The sequence below is a fragment of the Arachis stenosperma genome, chromosome 3 (assembly GCF_014773155.1).
Source record: "Arachis stenosperma cultivar V10309 chromosome 3, arast.V10309.gnm1.PFL2, whole genome shotgun sequence".
In the NCBI taxonomy this organism is placed as follows: Eukaryota; Viridiplantae; Streptophyta; class Magnoliopsida; order Fabales; family Fabaceae; genus Arachis; species Arachis stenosperma.
Window position 1 is genome coordinate 172,036,312 of NC_080379.1, and position 9,562 is coordinate 172,045,873.

Genomic DNA, 9,562 nt, shown 5'->3' on the forward strand with positions numbered 1-9,562 from the left:
AAATTAAATAAATATAAAATAATTTAGTTGTGTATGTATATAATATATAGAATAATTAGCACATAAATTCTCAAATGAACACATTAGTTTGGTGGCATTCCTTATCCTTGTCTAGCAAGAAGACATAGGTTCAAAACCCACTGCATGCATTTTTGAATATTTGAGCACCATAGGACCGGCCGGTTTCGTCCAGTTTGTGACGAACCGCCCGGGTTTAAACGGTTTGCTTCCTTCTTCGGTCTAAAGCTAAAACCGAACCGATTGGACCACCGGTTCTTACAACTATGCTGGAAACCCATGGTTCAGGATCATTGGACTCCTGTTTTACTTTTACTTAGAATCTCTTCGTATTTATCTTTAAATACTTACTTATATGTATTTATCATTTGGAAAACTTGCCTATAGAGACTTTGATGTATATTTTGGGAGAGATAGAAAATATTGTTGTCAAACTGATATCATTCTGTACCCTAGCCGGTCTAAACTTCGCAGGTTGCGACTAGTGACTATTTACTTATATACTTATATCTTGTCCTTATCTTATTCTCCTTTACTACATTGTCTTAATGTTGCTTTCCAGGTGCGCCTCCTCTTCTGTCTATCGAAACATGAGTGTTCCGTTTTACGATTTTATTTTACTCCTTTTCCGGGCTTCTCATTTAATACTTCCTTTCAACTTATATATATGTTTATGTATTATAATCCACCTTGGGAGTCGTACCACCTTATTATCATTGACTTATGACTCGAGCATAAGAATTTGAATATTAGGGTGTTACATTATGGTATCAAAGCAGTTCGTCCTCGTGAGTCTGAGGGATGGACTGCTTATGCTTCAATTGCATACTCTGAATGTCCGTCATGTAGTAGGTATTGTCCCTTTGACAAAAGTTAGAGCTTTTTGCACATGACCATCTACTGATTTAACTCTATTAGTCTACCGTACATATTTTGTAGTATCTGGTTTGGTGAACCTAATGCTATGGGTTTGTGTATTAGGAACACTAATAGGTTATTAAAGACAAATTCGAATTAAGAGGTGATGCGGATCACTATGTTTAGAAACGTAATTTTAGGAATGGTTCTATTTTGATGTATGCTCTTTACTCGTGCTTGGCATTATCTCTTTCTCTATCAATTGCATTGAGATTTCTTGTTCTTTACTTCTTTCTTGGAATGTGATTGACTTATTCGCCCACCCTTTATCTTATCATTCATGCATGCCTTTACTTGGTTTTGTATTTGGTTGTATCATGAATTTTTGAAATGATTATCCTTATCACTATATATATCCTTTTTCACAAATTCCTTACTCCTTTATTTAATTCTGGATTTGTTCTGGTACAACAAATAATTCTTGGATTTCCAAAAACATTAACCCCTGATTTCATCTACTCTCGTTTGTGAATTTCGTGTTTTGTTTTGAATTAAACTCATTCCATCACGATAATGATCCTTAAATCTTTGGAAAACATTAGGTATTCCTTTTAACTAGAGTATGTCGACGGATATGTTATATTCTTGTCACATGTTTGACGAATCATTTATCCTTCTTTTTCTCATTTTGAAATTTTCTATTTCACTGTCTTTTCTTAAGACGTGATTTGAGTTTTCTTATGCGTAATATGATTAATCATACTCTCAATTGTTCCTTTTGATTTTTGCAATATGGTTGTTGACTTCACATTCCTCTATATGAGCTATGAAACCCTTGAGACGACTTGAAGTTGCTCCGCGGCAATACGTCACATTTTATGAAATCCTCTTGGAATTTTGTATTAGATCTTTTGAAGAACAATTTAGTTGGTTCTTCTACAAGATTGTTGTCGATCTTGCGTTTCATTACATAGACGATGTAATTTCTTGATCAACTCTAAACCTGTTTTGGTGCAATATAACTTCCCTAGTAAAAATTTTTTGAACTTAAAATTTCTAAAGTATAATTATCTATAAACATGTTTAATTTTATTTTTAGTATATATATTTTTTAATTGAATTAAAAATAATATATTATTAGTTTCAATATAAAAATAATTTAAAATGCTTTATATAATTTAAAAAATTTTATTTTAATATATTAACGATATTTATACAGTTATTTAATCATATTCCTCTGTGTAGATGATTTAAATGAATTGGAAAAATATTACTATCACTATGTAGTAATACACAATCAGTTATATGTGTAAAATATTTTTAAAATAAGATTATACTTTAATAAAAATAAAATATGAAGATGTTATTAATGTATGTAATATGTCACATGTGATATATGATTATATGATATGTCGCGTGGCATACTTCCGTTACATTTTTTCTCACAAAAAATTTCTGAAAGTGTCAAACTAAATTAGTGACTATGAAAAAGGAAATGAATTTTACAGTCAATGACTGCAAAAAGATTAAAAGAGAACGGCAACACCTTGGAGAAATTGATATGCGCTGGATAATTGGGTGAAGCCCAATTGAGAACCCACCCCTTTTTTGGGCTTATGTTTTATAAATTCAATAAAATAGATTAAATTCGTAGGATTAATCGACTAAGAACTTTTAGTCTTTTACCTTTAAAATTAGATCTATTTAAATTTCAGGTTAAAAGGCCAGTTTGCTGACTTTGCAGATTAAACAGAAACACGTTTTTTTTTTATTTCTAAGAAGAGAGCACTTCTTTAACAAAATTTTTATAATCCAACCTGAAAACTCAACTCATCAACTAAAAGTCTCTGTTTATTTAAGATTTTTTTACTTGAAAATAATAATTGTCTAAAATTATTTTGTTTCAAAAACAAAAATAAATAGACCAACTCGTATAACATATGCGATTAATCATAAATGGTTATGGTCTAAAAATTTGTTGTCCGTAAACAAACGAAAAAATAAATAAGTCTATCCATATAATCCACAAATTTAAACGGACTAGACCTAAATAAATCGGACTAACTTATTTATTGGCCACAACAGAAAATAAATTCTCTTAATTATTTTTTTAATTAAGAGTGTAAAGTACAAATCATATACTTTTTTTTCATAATTTTTTAGTTCTATTTGAAAAATACATAATAAAAAATTATATTTTACCTCCTCAATTGAGAAACAAATTGTGAGAATCAGTTATTATTATATTTCTGACACGATTTGCGTGTTGTACATGCAATCATGCATACAGAGTGCTTGTTTCCATTTCAAATTTCTTGAACACTTTTAATTTAATTTATAGAAGTTTAGATTATTTCAGCCAGAGTCAGGTCAAGGCAACACCTATAAGAGATAATTATAAACCCTATATACTAAAGAAGTTCTCACAAAGACAGAAAAAACTCGAACTCACATTATTTTGAAATATGTTCTAAACCTTTATCACATTTACCAATAATTCTTATCATTTTATACATTGATGAAACTCAAAAATATAAAGATGACGAATTACCAATAAATATCATAGACTTTTTAGAGAACCAGAGGATTCTTTTGCCAAAAGAAGCTAAAGATAAAAAGAAAAGTAAAGGAAAAAAATGACGAGAAACATTTTTCCCTAGTTGATATTTTTGCAAAGACAGTGGTAATGATGACGGTTGGCAAAAATAATGTGCAACTAACCTATATATGATATTTTATTTTTGCATAATTATTGGGAACTAGCCTACAATATGTAGACATCATATCATAACACAATTAAAAGCCATGCATCATGTATAATACTGTAATTAATTATAACTCCTCAGCAGTCATTGCGTGACCAAAGTCCACACACAAAATGACAGCTACAAAAGCACATGTTTCACACCATGCCTTATGATATGAACATGTTATAACTTATTAGCAATAAGCAATATATACATAGCTTTATGTTGATATAATGTGAGGGAAAATTGCGGGGCAAATCTTCTTTGGCAGTGAGCTAAGCTTCTGAGCCTAACTACTTGAATGACAAGATGATGTTGAATTGCCAACAGCCAAAGAAGTCATTGCCCTGTAATGTGCCCACACATGACTTCACCTGTGTGATCTTTCTTGTTGTTGACCAATAATATGGGGGTGTCCCTTGTTTATATATAACGCACTGGATGATGTAACTAACTCAGAAATGAATGCATATACATATGCACTAGCCAAAGGATATTCCAAGCACATCCTCTACAAAGCAACTAGTTACTAGAAAGAAAGTGGTCCAACTTGTGCCTTTAGTCTCTCACAGCTCATGCCCCTGCACATTTTCTCTCATTGGTTTTACCACAGATATTTGTTTTATCAAATTCCATGCATTTAGGTTTGATGAGGAAGACCTGTCTATTTAGCAGTGAAATGAGAGTGTATTACAAGGTAATAAATGGCTGATACTAATTCTTAAATGAAGGCATAATTCCCTTCTGGTGTTTTCTGTTTTCTTGTCCAAGAATATGCTGGTAGCGAATACCTATTATTCCTGAATTAATTGCATTCTTTCAAATTGGTTTAATTTCCAAATTCCAACCCCTTCTGATTTCAAAGTAAAGTATTACTAAAATGTTATGCTTTTCTTCATACAATTCCAGTAATATCAGCAGGATCTTTGTATTCAAGTAGCTAACTCCATCAGTAGGTTTAAACATATATTCTTCCTCTGAAGAGAGATTTGAGGCTAATCATTGACTACTTACAGCACTTAAAATCCACCTTTTGGTTATTTACTGGCAATGATACAAATATTGATCAAATATTGAAATTTTAGATTACTCTTTAAACAAATAATAATCTTAGCAGATTTTGTCTTTCTTATGTACATATTCATACATATAACGATCCAATCATTTCTTTGCCTACGGTGTAGAAAAGTGTCACAGCAAAAGAAAGCATATCTAACATGAATGATAATGATCATGGTAACAGTGGAACATGTTATGAACTTAATAATGCAGATGAAAAGCAAGTCAACTTCTGCATGGAAAAAATTATTGATATATAAACACTGATATTCCATGCATGTATACAATTGAACGAGATTATGACCAATTACTCTAAAGAAAAGCATCTTTTTTTACAAGAATAGAGAGAAACCTTGATATAGACCACTCCTTGGTTATTGAAAGGAATTGATGGTGAGAGAATCAGGACCATTAAAGAACAAAACAGAACCTTTAATTGGAAACTTGGAATTGTGCTAGCATATGCTGTTGCTGCTCCAACTCCTTCACAGGCATATCCAACAGGAGGTGCTCTTATAACTTACTATATATATACTTCCATTTTGTGATTATGTCCTCAAACGCAAACTTGGTCCTGAAGGAGTTTGAGCTGCACTGTCAACGGAATGAGAGTGCAATTCTCCTTTGGCACACAGAAGTAGAGAACTTGAACGTGCTCTCTTCTAGTTTGCCAAAGGAGATTTGCCCTGCCATTTACTTGATAGTTTTATGATTAATAAATTGTAATAACTGTATAATTTTCAGGTCCTAGAAGACACATGCTATGTTCTTGTAGTATAATTACATATGTAAGCCTATTAAATTTCTTTCATGTTAGCTATGCAAATATATATAGAACTTCTTATCTGATGCTTTTCCTTTCAATATGTAACAGATGGATACAGAAGATTTTCAAATTTCTGCAACATGAAGAGAAAAACAAAATGAGAGATGACTCACAAACAGAGGTTATCCAAGACAACAGCATCAAGAGTCAAGAAGGCTTAAGTAGACGCTTATTCACTATAATAATGTGCTTTAAGTTAATAGACAGACATTGAAGCTTCAGTTAGCAATTTTGTTCTTTGCATTGCTAATGTACAATTTATAAGTAAGCTATAAAATATTAAAATTAACTGTGGACGAGTGTGTTTCTTCTCAAGACATATTAAATACTATAATTCAGTATTCCAGTTTTAGTAATTTCTTTACCCTATCGCTGTCAAATTGGTTTGCATTCACTAGAATACTATCATCTAAATCAAATGGCCAATATTTTGTTCCCACTACTCAACGTTCAATAACAGAAAAGGAGATATATGAGCCTCCTGATTGGTTGACGATTTCATTTTATAGGAGATAATATATTTTAAGGTGCCTCAGAAATCCATCTAACAAGAACACGAAGTCATAGATAGACTTGAGTACTTGCTGGTGTTGGAATCATGTCAACTATTTTCATTTCTTCTACTTATTCTCTCAGTACTGTTCCTGTTCCAGCCAATGTATCACTTTTAGGCTGCCCAGCTCAACATTAATTTTGAATAAGTTAATGTTCCATCTACATGGCACGTTTGGCAACTCATCAAGTTCAAACAAAACGTCAAGCTTTTTAGTATTTGAAAATGAGCATAAAACATGGGAAGAAGTGGATATTTCCTTCTTTTTTCTAATCAACAATTTTTTTCCCATGCATCTGTCAGATTTTCCTTTTGTTTTTTTTACTAGTTAGTTGCCATGCATCTGTCCCAGGTGAATAGGAATTACTCTTCTGAAGTGTTAAAATGAGTCACCTATACAGATAGCTCGTGATCTCACATAATAACAAATGTAAAATTTGAGTGCAAAGTCAGAGGGGGCCATACACCTGAGCGCTAAGTTATGTTTGTGAGTTTTACTTCAGAGAACAAAGGGTTTAGAGTGTAAAAAGAAGGAATGGGAGGCCATTTTTCTCTTCAAACCCCTTTTAATTCCCTGCTTTCTTCTCTAAAATAAAACACACAAACACAATCCAAGTACTCTGAGAAATGCTTACTGAAGATAATAACCAGATTGTAACAATACTATTGATATGCTTACAAGTTTGTCTTGTGTCATAACTTCAGTTTTATCAAGCAGAAATTAAGTCTGGAATTCACGGCATTCATAGTATGATATAAAAATCCACCAATTTTTTATCTCCAAGCCAAAGATACAATCAAAACAGAAGGTTGGTCCCCTTCCCCTTCTTTTTTTTCCTTTGAATAACAAATACTCTTTTAATGCCATTTCATGAATGTAGGAATTTATTAACTTAACTACATGTCATGCATACGGATGATAGATGAAAAGGTTTAACTCTTCAGACCCTGAAATTCTGTGAAGATCCCTTGCAATTACTATTTGGTCCTTCCATTATGCAGCCCCTCAAATTTTAGAGGGTCAGAAATAGCAGAATAAGACTTTTCTTTTGACAAGACGGAATGGAAACTTTAAAAACTGACCAAGAGCAGAAAGGGTCGTATCATATGTGGTATTTCAACTTTTCAGCCCCATAGAGATAGAAATAGAATAACAATCTTAAAAAGAGAAAAAGGAAAGAGAATGAGCTGGCTGAGGAGGAAGATCCAGAGGCATGTACTCTCCCCCCTTCTCTTTGTCTCTTCTGTCGTGTCAGTTTATTGAAAATTCCTTCTTCCGTCAGCTTTTGAAAATCTAAATCTAAATATAAATCATTCAAGATCAACATAGAATCAAAATCCATTTTGGCTGTGAAGATTGTGTCTCCACAAGATTTAGCATGGCATATGCTGTTCTTCGTTTGGCATATCCAACATAAAAAGATTAATGTTCTTGGAATTTTACTTTGGCAAAAGCTCTTTCATAAAGCATTGAATGCACGAAGTCCTATGTACTTTCTGCATTACTACTGTCCACGGGGGTTGGGGGGGAGAAGAGAGGGCCAGAGGGGTGTTGATGAAGCTGAGTGGATCTTCTGGCATATACTACTCACCAAAGGAATTCTAAGGCACAAAATAGTTAGTTGTTGATCAAGAAATTGTCAGCATCTTTCCTACTGTTCAAAGGAACTTCAATTTAACCGTTTCAAAATGAGATGTTATTATTCACCCTCGGAAATAACTCACATGCTTTGTCAATGGAGGAGGTATTTAGTCCCATATATTCATAATATTTGATGTACAGTACAATAGAATTCATTTATAGATGTGTGTTTGTTATAGCAGAGAACAATCTTCTAATGTACAACACTATTAAGCCATAACAATAACCGGAGTTCACATGGGTTGATAACTGGTCTCACTTTCATAATTGGAAGTTTATGCCTAAGTGCCTAACATCTTAAGATCCTAATAAAATTTTAAAAATCACGAAAGCATTGCAATATGCAACTCTAAACCCAAAAGTAAAAAATTGAAATATTTGGTGGTGACAGTATGACTTGACGAACTCTAAGTTATGATATCTGAATGGTTTATACCATCTATGAGCATAATTGAGGAATATCCTTTATTAAATAGTTCGATAGATACAATACAAAATTTACATGACTGGCATTTTGAGAAAGAAGAAATCTATAAGAATCAGCTTATTACTTTGGTCTGTCAACTCAACATCAACTGAAAGAAGAAATCTATAAGAATCAGCTTATTACTTTGGTCTGTCAACTCAACATCAACTGACTTCGCTTAAAATGAAGCTGAATACATTGTATTCTATTTCATTCCACTAGAAGTATAAATGAGCTCTGATAGGATAGGAGAAAATGGTTCATAGGACTTAAATGGACAAGATTCTTTTATTGACTGACTATGTTAAAGAATTATTATAATACATAACTATTAACACCCTTTGGGTGCAACCTTTCCCGGATCCTATGTTAATCCGGAATGCTTGTGCATCAAGCTGCCCTTTATAACTAATTATAGGAGAGATTAGCAGCATAAAATCAGCCATGGAGTCCTGTTGCATGACTAATCTCTTGAACAAAAGTTTTGCTTGAGGCAATGATTTTACTTTTCAGAATTTTGTGTTCAATAAGGATTATTATGATTTCTGATACCTCAGCCAAATTGATAAGTGATTAACTAAATTCCCCTGTGCAGAGGTAAGTTATCAATAATAAGTGTTCTGGTGACTGACACCCTCACAGATTAATTTCAAAATTGACTTGTCAGAAAATATTACTTAGAATGAACAGGTTTTCAATGCTGCCAACTTTTAGTTGCAAAATAATTTATTAAGTGGTACTTGAAATCTATTATATATGCACCCCTATGTGAGCTTGGAGGGTCATAATAAAATAAGTTGAGCTTTCAAAAGAAAATTCTGAAAGCATGTTCCATATAGTTTTATTTCTAGATTTTCATTTATGGCTGTCGATGGACTGCAAATGGCGTTCAAAGTTGATTCTATGTATGCTAAAACCAGCTGCTACATTATAGAATTGATTCCCACTATGCATGATCTAAACTTTAGCCAGATGCTCTCTTGTTTAGTTAAGAACTTCAGAAGTCAAAAAAAAGGGGAAAAAGGGAAAAAAGAAAGAAAGAAATAATGTAGGTTAGTTTGATTATGATAAAGTATCATTGCATAATTGTACAGGATATCTGTAAGTGGTCCTATTGTATAGTCTTTTACATTAATACATATAACAATAAAGAAGAGTCTCATAGCCCCATGTCATCTCTACAACTCTTGGAATTGAAATGTTTAAAGGGGAAAAAAAACCAATTTACTATATGCCTATATATCTACAGCCTACATTATGAGCCTTAAGCCTATAGTGTCTTTTTGATAAACACCTAGACATACGGAAAAATAAATTATCTCATTTTCATTGATCTAATTTTATACTTATTATTAATGTATCTAACTGTAAGGGCTAATAAAAAAAGGACACA

The 9,562-nt window shown here is 32.4% G+C and overlaps 1 long non-coding RNA gene across 1 annotated transcript; it reads left to right on the plus strand.

Moving 5' to 3' along the window:
• The first annotated feature begins 4,899 nt into the window (after positions 1-4,899).
• On the plus strand, positions 4,900-5,799 carry LOC130970454 (uncharacterized). Its single transcript, XR_009082067.1, has 2 exons — positions 4,900-5,470; positions 5,557-5,799. It is a non-coding gene; the product is annotated as an uncharacterized LOC130970454 (long non-coding RNA).
• The last annotated feature ends 3,763 nt before the right edge of the window (positions 5,800-9,562 follow it).